Below are 20,921 nucleotides of genomic sequence, written 5' to 3'. Positions count from 1 at the left end.
TTAGTTAATTACCATAGATGTTTCCTGTTATATATTTTCACCCTGAGAAGTGTCTATCCTACTTGTTACTGTACCCCTAGAATTTGAGTACCAGGGATATCATTGGATACCTATTCAACACACAGTTCTTGAATTAATAAACTAATATTATACGGTTCTGTATGCGTGTGTATGGGCGCGTGCTTCTAAAGCCAGTTAGCTGCCACCTCAATCACTGTGTCAAGGGCAATCGTGAAAGAATCACGTGGACACAAAGAACACCACGTTAGCGCTCATTAGGAACCACTGCGTTTTGTCGATTTGAAGCGGAGTAGAGAATTCACACACATGCGCACTCGTGCACACATGCACGGTGGATGTAAAGGGATAGGAGGTTCCTGGCTGAACTGAGCCTGTTCTGGTCACCTTTGCTACATGCCAGTTGGGAGCCTTCTTCAGGTAGGGGCTTTTACTGCTTATCTAACACTAGATCTCATACCATGCTGGCACTCAGTAAAAGCTCCCTAGGCACCCAGCGAGGATGTGACTAAGCGTTCCTACAAATGACATTGCTCATGACTTAGGAATCTCTCTAGGGTATAAAAACTCAGTCTGCATTGTCAGCAGAAAGATGCGTGAATGGGCACAAACTTTGTCTTCTTGGAACCTCCATTTCTTCTTAAAATGGGGCTAGGGCACCTGGGTGGCTCATTTGTTAAGCAACCGACTCTTGATTTTGGCTCAGGTCATGATCTCGGGGTCCTGGGATCAAGCGTGGGAGTCTGTTTGAGATTCTCTCTCTCCCCCTCTCCCCACTTGTGCTCTCTCTCTCTAAAATAAATAAATCTTCTAAAAAAAAAAATGAGGGTAATAACACATGCTTCAAAGTTGGAGAATAAAATGCACCGGTGAAAATAAAAGTAGAAAGGGTACTTGCACGGACCAGTTGATAACACTCTGTAAACGGAAGTGTGAGACCATCTCAAATCCCCGAGCCTCTGAGACCCTCTACCCCATTCCCATTCCCCATGGGAGACCATCTCCGTAAACTTCCCTATTCAAGCGCTGGTTTTTATGGCCAGGAAGGAAGCTTTTACTGTTATCATCTGGATCCTGGATCTTTATCCAGAGCAAACTAGCTCTAGGATATGCAAGTCTGGCCGCATTATATATGCTCCCCCTCTCTGACGCTGAACACATCAGAAAGCCTTTAAGATTGCTAGTCTCAGACAGTTAACTTGCTGCTACTGTATCTGCTCTTTGGGCTGTGCGGGGGATTAAAACCTGCACCTTCTCTGGAATGTTTGTCGTGCTGAGCAGTGCACTTTTGTGAGCGAAGCCAGGCATATAAAACCATATGTTATATGAGTGACGTGGAATAGTTTTAAACCTGCAGGGACAGAAAACAGAGTGGTGGTTTCCAGAGGCTCGAGGGAGGGGAGAGTGAGCAGTGGCTTCTGAATGGATGCAGAGGTTTTCTTGGGAGTAGTGAAATGTTTTGGAACTCGAAGGAGGTGGTTGGTTGCACAGCACGGAGTATGCCGCATGCCACTGAATTGTATACTTCAAAATGGGCCATATTGTGCCGTGTGAATTTCACCTCAATTAATAACGAGGTGGCGGGGGTGGGGGGGGGGGAAGGGACTTTCCAAATTCCAAGTTGTTAAGAAAGTCCTTTCTCCGTGGAAAAATGAGTAAGGTATGATGCACAGGAAGAGTCAAGAGCTGGAGGAGTAGAGTAAACATCCCAGAGCAGAGTACAACCTGCACTACACACACTTGGCAGGATGGGTGTAGACAGTGCTGCGTGGAGTGCCCTTCCCGCATGGATTCAGCGTTCTGCCAATCCAGCAAACGGTCTTCGTGGGCCCTCCAAAGTGCAATCAAGCCCATGGATTGCTTCTTGCTTCCTGTTGCTGGAATCTCAGCTCTACCACGCAGAGTCCTGGGATATTGCATTAACCTTTTAGTGAAAAGCCTGGAATGGTGCCCGGCTCAAAAATCGTAGTTGTTCAGTAAATAGTTGCTGAGACAAAATCCTCTAACACCTTCTTTTCTCCATCCAGTGTGAAGTTTGAACACAGTCTTTTGCTAACAGCCCTGTCTGCTCTTACCTAAGACAAGAGTAGAAAGAGTCACCTCCTCGTGCTGTGGTTAAGGAATCCGAGCTCTTCCTCCCGGCCGCGGCTGAGGGGCCAGACTGCCTCTCTCGCCAGCTATCTTCACACTTTGAATCAGACCTTCTCTGCTGGGGCAATAGCATGGTAGGGGTGCACCCTCGGATTTGTGGGGAGCCTGGGTCTTTGCTTAGAAATTGTGAAAACCTTACCAGTACCCATCAAAAGTCCTGGTGGTCTTCCCTAGCCACAATGACAGAAAATTCCAGGGGGTTTGTGCAACTTCATTGCTAAACTTCTTGTCTCTTCTGCAGGGTGAATGAAGCCATGATTCAGCCATTACCAGTAGGCACTGGATCATTTATCTGGAAGCAAAAATGAACCTGTAGGGGTCCAAAGGCAAAGCTCAAGACAATTCTACTGAGTCTGCCAGGGGTGGATGGAGAGTCCTGGGGGGGGGGGGGGGGGGCGTCCCTGCAGCTCTATGACCCAAACGAACCAATAAATGGGGTAAAACTTTTAGAGATGCTCTACGGGCTGTCCCAGGTCTGTTTATCACCAGAGAAATATTTCAGATACTGGCTACGAACCTAAGAGAATGAACAAAATACAGATTTCTGCCCTCATTAGTTAATCTGTGAGCAGTGGAGATTTTGTCGAGCTTTTATTTAAAATAGAAAATCATAAATGCCATTATAAGGGAAGCTAAGAATAACTTCTGTGCCTTAGCCTCTCTCCTCCCACTGGAGTGTATTTGCAAAGGGCAGTTCCTTGCCTTGCAGTCCTTTGGTATCACAGTTACTGAAGGTAGTTGGTAGTATGCAAATTCCCAGGCACAATACTGGACTTACTGAAACATCTCTAGGAGAGGAAGCTGAAAATATGCATTTAAAAATGTTCCTCAGGCCATTCTTATGCACATTAACGGTTAAGATGTATTTTCTTCTTGTTCTTCATAATTACCAAAAAGGGCAGGTGAAATGTGTCTTCATTTTGTAGACAAGGAAATGGAAACTCAAAGAGATGTTAAATCCAAGGCGATACAGTTAATTTGGGGCAGGGCTAAAATTTGAACCTGGATTTGCCTGATTTTAGATCTCATCCTTGACTTGCCCCACGCTGGAAAAAAAAAAAAAAAAAAAAGGCGGGAGGGGGGGAATCAAACTATGAAATGACTGGGATATATTTCCACAGGGATAACAAATCTTTTCCACCGGCAGAGGCCCAGTTAGGACTGGAGAAACAGTGCCATCTGGTGGCCACCTGGGAGCAAAGTGAACAAGGTGAAAAAAATGAATTTTTTTTTTATTGAACAAGGGATCATTTCCTCTTGCTCACCTTGGTGCACCTTTCATGGATGGATTTGTGTTGAGCCGGCCTCATGCATTTGGAGGACCAGCTGACTGGTGTTTTGTGCTTTGGTTTTGTAACCGAGAACTTTTCTTCTCCTAGCTAAAGTTAATTTACTCATACAGAGCAGGACTCCTTAAGGTCTTTAGGGCCATGTAACAACCAATAGATCCAAGGGATGCTAGTGAAACACTTTCTGGGGCCAACATACCCTATACCTCTAGAAACTTAGTCTTCATTTAAAAATTTTTATTCAAAAGTTTTTTGTTTTTGTTTTTTACCCATCGTTACAAAATCTTTTTGACAAAACCAAGGTGTCATCTGAGTGTTAAGGAACAGGACCCTCAACGCCCACTTCCAGGAGTACCCGGAGATGAGGAATCCCTCTGGCCCCCTCCACTCCAGCATGCAGATCTCTGCAAATTCCCATGGAAATCACTGTAGGGGGCTGTCATTGGGCAGATGCATCATGCAGACCACAGAACCATCCAGACAACCCCCAAAACAGCCAGGATTATCTGGCCAGGTAGACGTGAAACAATTCGCCTCCGAGATAACAAAAATTCTGCTTAAGCAACCCCAGGCGGCTGTGCAAATTCTCAGTCCTCAGTTCTGGAATCACAAGTGCTGGTTCTGTCTCAAATGGCAAACTTGCAAGCTGCCGCCTTGTTGTAGAGCTGCAGGGACGCCCCACCCCCGCCCCCCGGGACTCTCCATCCACCCCTGGGCTCCACCCCAGGCTCAGCAGCCCTGCTCACCCCTCTGTCTCCCACTGCTCTTGCTCATCGCGGCCACGGAAGCCTTTCACATCCTCTTCCTTCTTCCAGATTTTAGGTCAGGGGTCATTTTCCTGACCTCCCACACGAGGTCACACCCTCCTGTCCCGCTGCCCTTCTTCCTTTTCTCCCAGCGGCATCTGTCAAAGTTGTGATTGGCCATCTGACGGTGGCACTGTCTCAGTTATGTCTGCCTCTAGACGGGAGCCTCCAGGAACGATCAGCGTCTGTAAGCCGGAGCCGGGCACAGTGCCTGGGACACAGGAGAGTGGGGGGCATTGCCTGACTCGCTCACCGCCTCACTGGGCCTACCAGTGAGGCTCATCCTGCCCCAGCAACCTCATCCGGACGGCTCTGATCCTATCTTCCAAGCTGTGTCTTTGTGACATTGTTTGGTGCCAGAGATCTCAAAGGGGCTGCCCAAACCCTATTCCCCTAAACCCCAACTTCAAGGTGGGGAGAGGTCAGACACGCTTTTCCAGTCCTGGCAAGATCCTGAAAGATGGCAATTTTGCTTGACAACACCCTGCTGGTTTCCTGAGTGATTGTGTAACTTTGGATGAGTTCACGGAGCTTTTAAACCCTCGCCTCCTTCATCTGTAAAGTGGGTATAACAGAACCATGGGGGGCGGGCAGGGCTTAGCCAACTACCAGGGTCTCTGGGTCAAAGCAGAGTTTGAAGGTGGCTGTCCCCAACTGCCGGATGAGGCTCCGGAGGACCCCGCCCCGGGCGCAGTGAAGCCCACACTGCCTCCCGGTGCTTGCGGGGTTCGGCTTCCCGTCCACACTGCCCTGCGCGGGGCTCACGCTAGACCCTCGCCCCCTCCTCGCTGGATGTCTCTGTGCGCCGAGCGCGCTGCCCGGGAGGGCTTCCGGAGCCGACAGGGGGTTGAGCCAGTGGAGCTCACCTTCCAGAGTCCACTGAGGGCCCGGTATCAGTCGGGGCTGGTAGGGTGCTCTGTATCGGGAGTGAGAGGCCCCCAAAGGGAAGGACGTGCAGAAGCACAGATTGAAGGGGGTCCGGGGCTGCAAACCCGTGGAGATCTAGGCCACCACGCAGTACAGTGGCCTCGTGTCCACGGACGCCGGGCAAGCCCCCAGTTCATGTTTGGGGGGGCGGGGGGCAAATGACTTGAAACCCCTCCACCTGCAGTGTTTCGTGGGAAACTAGGTTTGAGCTCAGTTGCCCCCTGACTTGATCTCCTTCTTCTGGAAGACTGGAAATTGGTCTGAACAGGAACAGGTGGTGCAGGAGGGCGAGGGAAGTCTGCACTGGGTGAAAAGTGGGAGGAGAAGCCGGGATTAGCTGAGGGTTGTCTATACATGTAATAGAGGATTCTTGTTCCAGACTTCTGATCCCAGGGCATGGGACTCACTTTGCATACCAGATCCATCCTTCATGGGATCCGGCTGGACCTACCATGCACAAGAGGGTGTGTGTTTGTGTGTGTGTGTGTGTGTGTGTTTAAAAAAATGAGTGGTAACAATAGGTTTAAGCACAATATCTCTGTATCCATTTTGAGCTGCCCAGGGGTGGGTTTTGAAGCAAAGGCTAAATTTTTGAAACTATTTTATAAATTCTGGACTTTTCTTGTTGGCTTCTGGAGAGACCATAAGTCATGGTTTCTTCGTGGTGCCCAGAGCCGGTCTTCTGCCTGGCTGTGGTGGTGATGAGTGTCCTGGGAGCTAAAGAAGAAAAGAAAGTTTCTTTGACACGCTGTGAGATCCCCACAAACCTGCCTCACTGTGTTGAAAGGGGGCAAATGCCACAGAGAGCTTTGGGTGATGTGTGTCTGATTCTATGTCCTTGTCTCCCCCAATCGCTGCCCCCCTCTAGTTATCGTATCTGTCTGGGCTTTGTAGGACCTCACGAATAGCTGGTTGGGTGATTGCTAGGTGGCCTGGTTTGTGTAAATATAATGTGTTGGTCTTCTCTATATTCTTTTGGGGTTTTATTACTTATAAACTTCTTTTTGTATTGAGAAAAATAGCCAAAGTATCTTTGGCAAAAGGTTCTGCACCTGCAAAAGAACCTGGGACACAGCTTGGTCACCCCTCTTGAAGTTGCGGGTCTTGAACAATCCTTTCTCTTGTGTTTCCCTTCCCCTATTTCTTATTTGGGGCCAGATCTTCTGCCCTAAAATCTTGATTCCTATCCTATCCCCTCTTCCCCCCCAAAAGGCCCCCACACATACACATTTAAATCCTGAACAAGCTAAGAACGCTCCATCCCTTGTTCCCAGTCTCCTGTGTCAAGACCATTCCTTGATGTGATTTGTACTCATACACTTGTATTTGGATGGAGCAAACCTACTTTAATCTCTGTTCTTAGGGTAGAGAGAAGCAGAGGCAATGAGGGGGGCCTTCTATGTAGAAAGTACGGTCAGGAGACCAAGAAAGGGCAGATGAATGTATATTCAAGTCACTCAGGAACTTTTGTGCAGGTGCAAGAAACTTATGTCAAGTGGCTACAAGATTGTTTATTTATTTATTTTTTTACTGAATTTTCAAAAAGATTTTATTTATTAGGGAGAGGGGGCACAAGGAAGGGGAGAGGGAGAAGCAGCCCCCCCCTGCCTAGCAGGGAGCCCGATACGGGACTCCATCCCAGAACACTGAGATCATGACCTGAGCCGAAGGCAGACGCTTAATCGACTGAGCCACCCAGGTACCCCCACAAGATTATTTATGTAGCTCCATGTTTACAGCTAGAAACCAAAGCTCTGTGTGAAGTCTTGAATTTATGGGGAGGGGAGGTAGGGGTGGGAAAGCTTGTACTTATCTGTTCATTCCCTGATCCCCTCGGCTCATTTCTGACCTGCAGGAGACTGAGCCCCTATGGCTTGAGTGACTCCCTCTCTGAGGAGTGTTTATTGCATGGTTGATGTTGCTATGCTGGGTACTTCCTTTCCCACTTGCTATTGTCTGGTAACACATATGCTGACCCTTTCCCCTTCTCTGTTTGCCTTGGGGAAAATACAGTGAATAAATAAAAACTTATTGGTACTGGGGGAAAAAAAAAAAAAACAACCCAACCCAGAACCTGGGTAGCCAGGAGTAGCCAGATAATGTAAATCTAATCCTTCCCCACTACCTATGATGTTAGTAATAAGTTTTTCTTTGATATCCCTCACCAGGTTGAGGAAATATCCTTCTATTTCCCGTTTTGTAGAAATTCCATCATGAGTAGATGTTGAATTTTGTCAATGGTTTTTTCACATAAGCATATAGCATGGTGCATAGTCATCACTCAGTAAAGTTCCTTTCCTCCCTTTCTAACTACTTTTTCTTTGTTTTCCTCCTTCTAATAACTTCCTCATTAGTTGGTTGGCCAGCATTGAGTGGTGTGGAAATAATCTTATTCTGCTAGGGACAGCTCCAGACCCTGCATCTTTGAACTTGGCCGGGGCTTGCTTTGCTCAAGTTGGAGAGACCCAAACCTTGGCAGGGCTGACCCAAATACGTCTACTTAGAAAAGGCCATTTCCCACACCCACCTGTTCTCCTCCACTCCTTGTCCCGGATCTCCCATTCCTCAGCCACCCAGAGACACTCCATTCACTCCCAGGGTACCGCCGTAGCAGACCCCCAAGTTCTGGGGAACTGTTTCCTTGCACTTCCCTACCAAGTCTTTTTTTTTTTTTTTTTTAAGATTTATTTATTTATTTGAGAGATCGAGAGAGCGCGTGCAAGCGGGGAGCACAGCAGAAGGAGAGAGAGAATCTCAAGCAGAGCACAGCGCCTGATGCGGGGCTCGATCCCACAACCCTGAGATCATGACCTGAGCCAAAATCAAGAGTCGGACACTTAACCAACTAAGCCACCCTGGCGAACCACCCCCCACAACCAAGCCTTTAGTTCAAGGTTAAGTGAGTCAAGCAGGGACTAAAGTGGTAACACCTGCAGTGGTTAAATGTCTTCACATTCTTAAACAACACGTATATTTTAGCAAAATGAATGTAACATTTGTCTTTTAGTAAAGCATGATACCTCGGAGTGGTAGAAGGCTACGCCGCCCAAATGGATATTATATATTTTTAACTATCAAAAAGATATTTTTATATTTATTAATATGGAACAGCATCCATAACCCATTGTTGAGTAACAACCAGGTTATAAGCATATGCGGTAGATCACTTTTATTTAACTCTGTGTGCGTAGGTATCTGTAGATTCATGAACGATAACCTCTGGTCGGTGAGATGGGGTTAACTTGCACTTTCTTCCTTACACTTACCTGTATACTTGAATTTTCTAAGTAACTATACTGGCTTCAAAATTAGGGGAAAAAACAATGAATGCATTGGCTGGCTTGTACTTCACAATCATAATTACAAAAAAACCCCCAAACCCATAAGGAGTCATTTGCCCCTTACGTTGCTTCCGCGATGAATTAGGGGTCGACTGGCTCTCTAATTTGTGTGGTCATTTGCGCAGCAAATTTTTCGTAAATCCTTACACGTGGGAGATTGGTCAGACAGAACCCCTACCTTCCTGCTTTTATGCTGATACGCTGTGTATCAATTTCGATGAGAGTGATAATTGTAAAAACAGATTTCACGTTGGAGTGAGCCAGGCACTGTGCTAGTAGTAATCTGCTCCACAAAAGTGGAAAAAGCCTACCAGCCCTGATAAGTGGCTGGGGCCCAAGCTCGGAGAACATCGGAGTCAGAAAGGCGTCTTCAGCCCCAGACCCTGGGGAGGGTTTCATTGGACACGTGGCTTTCATCAAAGCCTCGAGGCATTTGACCTTCGAAGACGGAAAAGAGAATTCCACGTCCAAAGCAATCCAAGAAGAGGTGCAGGGAGGGACAGGCTTTGGGTCAGGTGCTGGACAGCTGAGTTTCTTAGCTTTGTTGGGGAGACTGTCAAATGTGATGGGCTGGGCTGGGAGCATGCTGAGGAGGACGTGGGTGCCAGGTGTCGGAGACAGACCTGAAGTTCCTGCCATCTTGGGGCACCTGGCTGGCTGAGATGGAAGAGCAGGTGACTCTTGATCTTGAGGTCATGAGTTCGAGCCCCATGTTGGGTGCAGACATTATTTTTTTTTTTAATTTTATTATGTTATGTTAGTCACCATACAATACATCATTAGTTTTTGATGTAGTGATCCATGATCCATTGTTTTCGTATAACACCCAGTGCTCCATGCAGTACGTGCCCTCCTTAATACCCATCACCGGGCTAACCAATCCCCCCTCCCCTCTAAAACCCTGTTTGTCTCTCAGAGTCCATGGTCTCTCATGGTTCATCTCTCCCTCCAATTCCCACCCCCCTCATTTTTCCCTTCCTTCTCCTAGTGTCCTCCATGTTATTCCTTATGTTCCACAAATAAGTGAAACCATATGATAATTGACTTTCTCTGCTTGACTTATTTCACTTAGCATAATCTCCTCCAGTCCCATCCATGTTGATGTAAAAGTTGGGTATTCATCTTTTCTGATGGCTGAGTAATATTCCATTGTATATATGGACCACATCCTCTTTATCTATTCATCTGTTGAAGGGCATCTCGGCTCTTTCCACAGTTTGGCTATTGCGGACATTGCTGCTACGAACATTGGGGTGCATATGGCCCTTCTTTTCACTACATCTGTGTCTTCGGGGTAAATACCCAGTAGTGCAATTGCTGGGTCATAGGGTAGCTCTATTTTTAAATTTTTGAGGACCCTCCACACTGTTTTCCAAAGTGGCTGTACCAACTTGCATTCCCACCAACAGTGTAAGAGGGTTCCCCTTTCTCCACAACCTCTCCAACATTTGTTGTTTCTTTCCCTGTCCATTTTTGCCATTCTAACTGGTGTAAGGTGGTATCTCAGTATGGTTTTGATTTGGATTTCCCTGATTGCTAATGATGATGAACATTTTTTCATGTGTCTGTTAGCCATTTGTATGTCTTCTTCAGAGAAGTGTCTGTTCATCTCGTCTGCCCAATTTTGACTTGATTATTTGTTTTTTGGGTGTTGAGTTTGAGAAGTTCTTTATAGATTTTGGATACCAGCCCTTTATCTGTAGTGTCATTTGCAAATATCTTCTCCCATTCTGTGGGTTGCCTCTTTGTTTTGTTGACTGTTTCCTTTGCTGTGCAGAAGCTTATCTTGATGAGGTCCCAAAAGTTCATTTTTGCTTTTGTTTCACTAGCTTTTGGAGATGTATCTTGAAAGAAGTTGCTGTGGCCGATGTCAAAGAGGTTACTGCCTATGTTCTCCTCTAGGATTTTGATGGATTCCTGTCTCACATTGAGGTCTTTCATCCACTTTGAGTTTATCTTTGTGAATGGTGTTAGAGAATGCTCGAGTTTCATTCTTCTGCATGTGGCTGTCCAGTTTTCCCAGCACCATTTATTGAAGAGACTGTCTTTTTTCCATTGCATGTTTTTTCCTGCTTTGTCAAAGATTATTTGACCATAGAGTTGAGGGTCCATATCTGGGTTCTCTATTCTGTTCCATTGGTCTGTATGTCTGTTTTTGTGCCAGTACCATGCTGTCTTGGTGATCACAGCTTTTAATAGAGCTTGAAATTGGGCAGTGTGATGCCCCCACCTTTGTTTTTCTTTTTCAACATTTGCTTGGTGATTCGGGGTCTTTTCTGATTCCATACAAATTTTAGGATTGTTTGTTCCAGCACTTTGAAAAATGTCAGTGGAATTTTGATCGGGATGGCACTGAAGGTATAGATTGCTCTGGGTAGCATAGACATTTTAACAATGTTTATTCTTCCAATCCATGAGCATGGAATATTTTTCCATCTTTTTGTATCTTCTTCAATTTCTTTCATGAGTGTTTTGTAGTTCCTAGAGTATAGATCCTTTACTTCTTTGGTTAGGTTTATTCCGAGGTATCTTATGGTTTTTGGTGCTATTGTAAATGGAATTGTTTCTTTAATTTCTCTTTCTACAGTTGCGTTGTTAGTGTATAAGAAAGCAACTGATTTCTGTGCATTGATTTTGTGTCCTGCCACATTACTGAATTGCTGGATGAGTTCTAGTAATTTGGGGGTGGAATCTTTTGGGTTTTCCACATAAAGTTTCATGTCCTCTGCGAAAAGAGAGAGTTTGACTTCTTCTTTGCCAATTTGAATACCTTTTATTTCTTTTGTTGTCTGATTGCTGTCGCTAGGACTTCTAGTACTATGTTGAACAACAGTGGTGAGAGTGGGCACCCTTGATGTGTTCCTGATCTTAAGAGAAAGGCTCTCAGCTTTTCCCCATTGAGGATGATATTTGCTGTAAGTTTTTCATAGATGGATTTTATGAGCTTGAGGAATGTTCCCTCTATCCCTATACTCTGGAGAGTTTTAATCAGGAAAGGATGTTGTATTTTGTCAAATGCTTTTTCTGCATCAATTGAGAGGACCATATGGTTCTTCTCCCTCCTCTTATTAATGTGTTCTATCACATTGATTGATTTGCGAATGTTGAACCACCCTTGCATCCCAGGGATAAATCCCACTTGGTCGTGGTGGATGATCCTTTTAATGTATTGTTGGGTCCTATTAGCTAGGATTTTGTTGAGGATTTTGGAATCCATATTCATCAGGGATATCAGTCTGAAATTCTCCTTTTTGTTGGGGTCTTTGCCTGGTTTGGGGATTAAGGTAATGCTGGCCTCATAGAATGAGTTTGGAAGTTTTCCCTCTGTTTCTATTTTTTGAAACAGCTTCAGTAGAATAGGTATTATTTCTTCTTTGAATGTTTGGTAGAATTCCCCAGGGAATCCATCAGGCCCTGGACTCTTGTTTTTTGGGAGGTTTTTGATCACTGCTTCAATCTCGCTACTGGTTATTGGCCTATTCAGGTTGTCATTTTCTTCCTGTTTCAGTCTTGGCAGCTTATAGGTTTCCAGGAAGGTCTCCATTTCATTCAGATTGCTCAGTTTATTGGCATATAGTTGTTGATAATAATTTCTAATAATTGTTTCTATTTCCTTGGTGTTAGTCGTGATCTCTCCCCTTTCATTCATAATTTTATTAATTTGGGTCCTTTCTCTTTTCTTTTGGATAAGTCTGGCCAGTGGTTTATCGATCTTATTAATTCTTTTAAAGAACCAGCTTCTAGTTTCATTGATCTGATCTACTGTGTTTTTGGTTTCTAATTCATTGATTTCTGCTCTAATTTTAATTATTTCTCTTCTAATGCGTGGCTTTGGCGTCGTTTGTTGCTTTTTCTCTAGTTCTTTAAGGTGTAGAGTTAGTTGGTGAATTCGGGATTTTTCTATTTTTTTGAGTGAGGCTTGGATGGCTATGTATTTCCCCCTTAGGACCACCTTTGCAGTATCCCATAGGTTTTGGACCGATGTGTTTTCGTTCTCATTGATTTCCATGAATTGTTTAAGTTCTTTGATTTCTTGGTTGACCCAAACATTCTTGAGCAGAGTGGTCTTTAGCTTCCAAGTGTTTGAATTTCTGCCGAATTTTTTCTTGTGGTTGAGTTTCAGTTTTAGAGCATTGTGGTCTGAAAATATGCAGGGAATAATCTCAATCTTTTGGTATCGGTTGAGACCTGATTTGTGACCCAATATATGGTCTATTCTGGAGAAAGTTCCATGTGCGCTCGAGGAGAATGAGTATTCTGTTGTTTTAGGGTGGAATGTTCTGTAAATATCTATGAGGTCCATCTGGTCCGATGTATCATTCAAAGCTCTTGTTTCCTTGTTGATTTTCTGCTTAAATGATCTGTCCATTGCTGAGAGTGGAGTATTGAGGTCTCCTACAATTAATGTATTGTTATCAATATGACTGTTTATTTTGATTAACAGTTGGCTTATGTAGATGGCTGCTCCCATGTTGGGGGCATAGATATTTACAATTGTTAGATCTTCTTGTAGGATAGACCTCTTAAGAATGATATAGTGTCCTTCTGTGTCTCTTATTACAGACTTTAGTTTAAAATCTAATTTGTCTGATATAAGAATTGCTACCCCAGCTTTCTTTTGAGGTCCGCTGGCATAGAAGATAGATCTCCATCCCTTCACTTTCAGTCTGGATGTATCTTTAGGTTCAAAATGAGTCTCTTGTAGACAGCATATGGATGGGTCCTGTCTTTTTATCCAATCTGCAACCCTGTGCCGTTTTATGGGAGCGTTTAGGCCATTCACGTTGAGAGTGATTATTGAAAGATATGAATTAATTGTCATCATGTTGCCTGCGAAGACGTTGTTTTTATAGATTGTCCCTGTCAATTGCTGTTGTAGATCACTCTTGGGGTCTTTCTCCTTTTATAGAACCCCCCTTAATATTTCTTGCAGGGCCGGCTTAGTGGTCACATATTCTTTCAACTTCTGCCCGTCGTGGAAGCTCTGCATCTCTCCATCCATTCTAAATGAAAGCCTTGCTGGATAAAGTATTCTTGGCTGCATGTTCTTCTCATTTAGTACCCTGAATATGTCTTGCCAGGCTTTTCTGGCTTGCCAGGTCTCTGTGGATAGATCTGATGTTATTCTGATGTTCCTCCCTCTGTACGTAAGGAATCTCTTCCCCCTAACTGCCCTTAAGATGGTTTCCTTGGTTCTAAGATTTGCAAGTTTTACTATTACATGCGGGGTGTTGGCCTGTTTTCCTTGATCTTAGGAGGGGTCCTCTCTGCCTCTAGGACTCGAATGTTTGTTTCATTCCCCAGATTAGGGAAGTTCTCAGCTACGATTTGCTCAAATACATCTTCTAGCCCTCTCTCTTTCTCCACTCCCTCCGGGATTCCAATTTTTCTGACACTGGAACGCCTCATGGTGTCACTTATTTCTCTGATTCTATTTTCATGGATTCTGAGTTGTTTTTCCCTGGCCTCCTCTTTTCCCTTTTTATCTATTATATTGTCTTCCAGGTCGCTTATTCTCTCTTCTGTCTCAGTTACCCTAGCTGTTAGATTATCTAGATTGGATTGGATCTCATTGATAGCATTTTTAAGTTCTGCCAATTCCCCTTTTATTTCTGCCCTTAGAGACTCTATGTTGCCATTAATTGATTTCTCCATTCTAGCCATTGTCTTCACAATTGCTAGCCTGAGTTCCATCTCCGAAATCTTGGTTATATCTGCATCCATTTGTAAATCTGCAGCATAAGTCATAATCTCTGAGTCTTTTCTGTTTTGGGGGCTCCTCCTCCTAGTCATTCTGTTGATGGGTGTTTGAGGGAATGTATAGAATCCCAATTATTGACCAGAACCCAAGCAAGATGCACCTGTTTTCTTGGGACCTTAGGTTGCTGGCCTCTTGTTTTCCCAGCCTGTCTTCTGCGGGTGGGGCCTGCTGGGCTGTTACTCAGGCAACCCTGTTTGGGCGGAGTTGCTCTGCGACCCTGTGGCGGGGAATGGGCTCAGTGGGAATCAGTCTTTGGGGCTTTTGTTCTCTGGTGCCTTTCCCTGGCGGCTTTCCTCGTTTCTTCCGCTAGTCAGAGCAGAAGAGACGGTTTCCAGCCTTGTGCCTCAGGGCAGGGAGATCGCAGTCTGTTCTTCAGTGAGCTCTCCAGGCCACACCATCTCCGTTTCCGTCCCTGCTGCTATAAACTGCAGCGGCCTGGGTTGTGCGTCCCTCCGCAGCGCTCCCAGTCCTGCCTCCAGGTCGGGGCAGGTCTCTGCCCTTTGTGCTTCTAAAACCGCCAGCCGCTCCCAATTCGCGCGTGACTCCGCCACTTGGGGTTTCCACCCCCGGGGGTTGCAGTTCACCGGCAGGACCCTGGCGCACCGGTTTCCGGCTCGGAGGCTGCAGTTCGCGTGCGCGGACCCCGCCGGTCTGGTCCTCCACCCCGGGGGCTGCCCTAAAGTCCTTTCCCGACGCTACCGGTCTGCGAGTCTGTGCTCAGTCCGCAGCGCGTGAGGCTGTCACTCACCGGCGGTGTAGGATCCCCAGGGCCAGGCTCCCTCCCGCTGCCGTTTATCCCCCATATCTGCCCGCAGGATCACGGCTCTCCGCTTCGTACCTCAAAACCACCCGCCTGCGATATTCTGTTTGTAGAGATCCAGATCTTCTTACATCTCAGGCTGGTTTCGCGGGTGCTCAGAGTGGTCTGGTAGTTATCCAGCTCAATTCTGGGGACCAGTTGAAATAGGGTCCCCTACTCCTCCGCCATCTTTCCCCCCTCGGTCTGGGTGCAGACATTATTTAAATAAACAAAACTAAAAAAAAAATTCCTGCCATTGAGAATGGGAGCTGTACCCTCAGCGCAGCGGGCGGCGGGCATGGGAGGTTGCCACAGAGGACAAGAAATCCTCGGCTGCCACTTGCTGGGTGGCTAGGACGGGTCTCCCGTGCCGAGGGCTCCGCTGTTCGTCACCCTTGCTCCAGCAGCAGGGAGCGGGGCTGGGAAGGGAGACGCATCCTTCTATCTGTGACCACTTCCCCTGGCGTACTCTTTGACTGCCTCCTAGTGGCCACTTCGCTCCCTTCTCCTGCAGCTCTAAAGTGGTGGCCCCAAGAATCCCGGGGGCTGGCAGCCAAGTCCCTGCTTTGTGTGACAGCCGAGGCATGGCCAAACATCACTGGCTTTGGGTGTGGTCTCCTGGAGCATCCATTTCGAGGGTCCCGTGGTGACATTTCTGAGGCACCAGTACTGGGCGTGGCCTGTGGAACCCTGGAGCTGGAGGTCCTCAGAGGAGAGCTCTGTCCTGCACTTACCATGTGCTGCACACCATTCTATGTGCTCTGGGTGCAGGGAGGTTAACTGACTTGTCCAAGGGGGCCGGGTCCCAAATGCAGGAATGGCAGATATCCAAATGCCCTGTCTTCAGAGCCTGCTCTCTTAAGGCCTTCTCGATGGCTCCTTTTCTGCCCCGAAGGACCTGACAGATGCATACATACTCGCAGCCAGTCAAATACTTCGGGGTGCCTGCTGGGGTGTCAGGGGATGTCCTGAAGGCAGTCATTATGACTTCAGGAGACCTGAGGCTGTGGAGGAGTTGGTGACCACCCCTTGGAGGACCTAGCGCTTTCCCTGGAGCTTTGAGGAGGAGCGGAATTCGGTGGGGCAGGGGCAGAGCGCAGGGTGCAGCATTTTGACTGAGTGATGCTGTGAGCAACAGGGTGGGGGGTGTTGAGGAGGCAGTGGGAGGTGAGGTTGGAAGGATACAGAGGGAGGGAAGCATCTCGAAGGGCCTTGGATACATGTGATAATGTAATGAGGTGATCTTTTTTTTTTTTTTTAAGAAAAAAGTCAGCCTCCCTGGAGAGTGAGTGATCAGCCACTCATTATAATTTTTCTACCGAAAGGCAGTCACAAACCAACACAAATGACTAGATATGCATTTATTCCTTCGTTCACTGAGTCAGTCAAAAAATATTGATTGAATGAATACCTACTCTGTGTCGATCATGATCCGTCCTCAGGTGCCCCAGCCTCCCTTGCCCAGCAAGGGAGAGACAAACAGCTATCTAGAGGGCATGATATGCGAATACCTCGGAGGTGCATGGGTTAGACAGCATCACGGTGGAATTCTATAGCAGGTGGCATTTACAGCTGAGCCCTGAGGGGTAAATTGGAAGTAGGGGGACAAAATGGGGAGGAAGCGAAAGAGCAAAAACCCAGAGGCAAAGACAAACAGCAGCTCTGAGGAAAAATAAACAGTTTGACATGGCCGGGGCCTTAGACCGGAGAGGGGAAGGTGTTGGGAAAGGGTGCTAGAAAGGCACACATCCCCATATCTCACAGGACTTGCAATCTGAGTGTAGACTATTCGAGAAGCAATGGGAGTCACGGAGGATTTTAAGCAGCGAAGCAAGATAATTGTGGTGGGTGTTGTTGGAGCATGGATTGGAGGGGCAAGAGTGAAAGCGAGACCCATCAAGAAAGTGTTGCAATAATCCAAGGAAAGAGGGAGGCCTGGGAGAGGGCGGGGCAGCCAACGCTCGATGAAAGTGCTGGATTCCAGAGCTATTTAGACGTCAAGCCAACAGGACTGGTGACAGACCGGGTGTGGACAGTAGGGAGACCTGCAAGGCTCCCCCTCACGGAGGATGTGAAAGACAGAAGGGAAGGAACGTGACAAGAGAATGGTGCAGAGAAAAAGAGAAGGATCTGGGTGGGGAGGAGATGTAGGAGAGAGAGAGGACTTCTGGGTGCAGAGCTGAGGAAGTGAGGGTGAACAGAAGGAGGGGAGTGTCTGCTTTCCCGGTCCGGTCCAGTCTGGTCCGGGAGCTCCTGCAGTGCCCAGCTCTGTGCTTCTGGGTTTGTGGCCAGGTGAGAGCCGACGGTTGATGACTGGAGGCACCTGTGTCCCAAGGGGGCTGATGTTACCACTAGATTTGTCTCCTCTCGTCACTAACATAAAGAGAAGTGATAACTGTTGGTGCCTGGAAGCCAATCTCTCCCTTCAGACACTCCAATGGAAGGAGAGAAGATATAGATTGGCCTTTACTGATGGTACTGGTCTCCAGCCTGAAGCTTAGCTTGGTGACTAGAAACTAAATGTAGGACTTTAAAGTTGGCAGCAAAACCTCCAGAAGTCCCCTTACATTCACTTGCTTACATAATAAGCTGATTTATTCTACTTAAAAAATGCCAAATCAGCAGTATCTGTGCAACGTAATTCCTCCCCCCATGGTAATATCAAGTAATATCTTTGAGCCTCCAGAAACTTCTATGCCAATCAATTTATATTTTGCTTAATTAAGCATCTGAGCTGGGTTTTTTGTTAGCGTCTTTCAAGGTAAAGAGCCAGGCACTGTGGTATGTACTTCATACACACTGTATTTAATCCCCGTAAGACTCAAAAACATTGAAACATTTTTTCCCTATTTTATAGGTGGGGAAAGTAAGGCTCAAAGAGATGAAAGCGTTTGTTTCTACCATTATGGAGAAACTCAGCATTTAACTCTCTGTATGACTCTAGATTCATCCCTGTAGTAATACTCAGGTCCACGCAAAAACCCCACAGCCTCTGTTCTTCTCTCCTGATTCCTGCCAAAAGATCCTATGGAACTGAAATCAACCCGAGTTACAAATTTAACTCACAAATGTAAAACAAAACAAAGCATTGTTTCTGATCTTCTAGTGACAAATGTGGGGCCTTATAATTACTAGAGAAATGTAAGTTCAGGGGCACCTGGGTGGCTCAGTTGGCTAAGCATCTGCCTTTGGCTCAGGTCATGATCCAAGGTCCTGACATTGAGTCCCGAGTCAGGCTCCCTGCTCAGCGGAGAGCCTGCTTCTCCCTCTGCCTACTTGTGCTCTCTATCTCTCTGTCAAATAAATAAATAAAATCTTTAAAAAAAATAACTGCTCTCATTTCTTCTAAAAAAAAAAAGAAATGTAAGTTCATTTCTTGGGGCCCACTCCCTCCCCATATGAACAAACAGCAATGATGCATAAAGCATTTAAGAAGGAAAATAAAAAGGCAAAGCCAAGCTAAAGAGTGAGATCATTCCTTCCCTGCAAACGATGACCTGGGCACATGTGAAAACCTCATTGGGTCGATGCCTGGAAGAAGTGCAGAGATTGCTCCTCGTTTAGGAGAGAGTACATGTGCCCCTCTTGAGGCACGATACAGGGGCCAGGCTCCCTTCTTAAATCCAGGGACCGTAGTAGAGCTTTCTTGACTCGTGAAGGACAGCTAACATGAAGCTATTGCCAAACACTGCCCGAGGCGTTGGATTACGTGAAGCCATGGGCCTAAGGAGCTGGGAAGATCTACACAGGACCTCATGACAACTGGCTGAGCCAAGTCGCCCCAAGGTTCATGATTGAAATTGCAGTAGTCCCAATGCCATCCAGGGGTGTGGTTCCCAAAACAGCTCTATAAATCCTGGTCCAGCCCCAGGGACTCTGAAAGGCCTGGTGAAAGAAGCCACAAAACCTCTAGACAGGGAGAGGTGAATGCAGAGAAATAGAGGGGGGAAATTCTGCCATTCAAGATGAACCTACAAAGTTCAAAAATCATACGGGAAAAGCCAAACTACAAGACCAGCATGGATGATATCAGCACAGTTAAAGTGGAGATAACAAAGCTGTCCTACAAAGGACTTTAAAATGACGATGCGTAAGATCTCCAAGGACATAAACGGTGTGATGAGCTCTGCTAAATTATAATAAATTGTCCATGAAGCAAAGCAGAAATGAACAAGTACAATGGGAAATGTGAAAAGATCAGAAATATTCAGAATGAAAAACAGACAACAAAATACATACTTCAGTGGGTAGAATACTCTAATCTGACTTAGTACCAAAAAAAAAAAAAAAGCTAACTGGGAAAGAGTAGTGAAGAATTCCCCAAAATGCAACCTAGAGACAATTATATTAAGAAGTAAAAATAAAAATGGAGAGACGTGAAGAATAATTCAAGAAACTTCACCAGATAATGCTAAGAGTTTCAGAAGAGACCCTTCTGAAGGAGAAAAGAGCTGGGAATTTTCTAGAAATGATGAAACATTTCAGACTTCTCTTTCTCATGGAAAATTTCCTTACGTGAGGATAAGTCCACACTGAAGCTTATCATGGTGAAACCACAGAACGCCAAGGACAAGGCCAGGGGAAGCTTTGAAAGTTCTCAGAGTTAAAAAGTAAAGATTGCCTACGAAGGAGTGGTATTTAGTGCCATCACTAGACCACAACAGACATCTCTTCAGCAGCCGTACATATGGGAAGACGGTAGATTAGTATTTTCAAAGTGCTGAGGGAAAACTGCAAGTCCCCTGGTATAAAATTCTATAACCAGATAAATCGCCACTCGGGAGTGAGGGTGGAAAATTCTCCAGATTGCATTGATTATATGCCTTATCCAGATGGTTGTACAGAAACGTGATGGTTCAACAGTGAAAAAGCGTCTGATGCAGTCAGACGTTTGAGAACTCCATGTGTACGCCAGATCATTACCGAGTAAGCAAGGCTTGCCCTACAGTCTGACCTCTCCTTCTACAAAACCTGCAGCACGTGACTGGCATTCCTACCCAGGATGCCCACCACAGAGAGGACCAGACCAGGTTCACCAGAATGAGGGTGATTTGGAACCCAGGGATCACCTCAGACTCAGAAACATGGCTCAGGTGATTGCGGACGTGTGAGCAGTCATGCTCGGGTGAAACCCTGGGGGAAAGAGCCCTCACACCAACACCAAAGACCTTTCCAGCTTCCCCCTCTCTCACAAAGGAACTCAGAGTTCTTGGCTGGGACTCACTGAGTGGGCACGCGATGTTCTCTAACTGGACTTCACCTTGCAAAGTAAAGCTTCTACTTCTGGCCATGAAGGATAATGAGGACCAGACTTGCCCTTCTGCTCTCTGTCTACAACTAGAAAACTGGACAACAGGTGGCCCAGACAGTGATCTCTCAGGGGAGAGAAACCAATGAGGTGAGTCCTGTGCGCCCCCAGACTTCCCGCCCAGGGGCACTTTCCAGCCCAGGAGGATACCCTAAGCCGAGCACAGTCATCTCCTCGAGCTGAGGAGCAGAGACTGGAGCTCAGGAGGCTGAGGCTCCAGGCTTTGCAGTACAGAGTGCTGGGAAGGAAGGAGCTACTCAGAAACAAGAGCTCCAGAGATCTGTACAGCGGTTCTCTGGAGTCTTGGGCTAATCACTGTGTGCTCACGTGGGGCTAGGTCTCCAAGAGCCGGGCAAAGACCAACTACCGGGCGCTGTAAACAGCATAATTCCTAAAACTGACATAGGGATGGAAGATGTGGACGTCCCAACCAATCAGAATGAAGAGACCTCGATGAGCAGACCCAGGAAGTAGCCCGGCTAAACCAGCCATGGGGTCAAGGGCTTTTCGACCTGCCCTCA

Source organism: Mirounga angustirostris, unplaced genomic scaffold, assembly GCF_029215605.1.
Source record: "Mirounga angustirostris isolate CCGP_5_RB_7025 unplaced genomic scaffold, mMirAng1.0.hap1 SCAF_6, whole genome shotgun sequence".
In the NCBI taxonomy this organism is placed as follows: Eukaryota; Metazoa; Chordata; class Mammalia; order Carnivora; family Phocidae; genus Mirounga; species Mirounga angustirostris.
Note: the sequence above shows the minus strand (reverse complement) of the source record.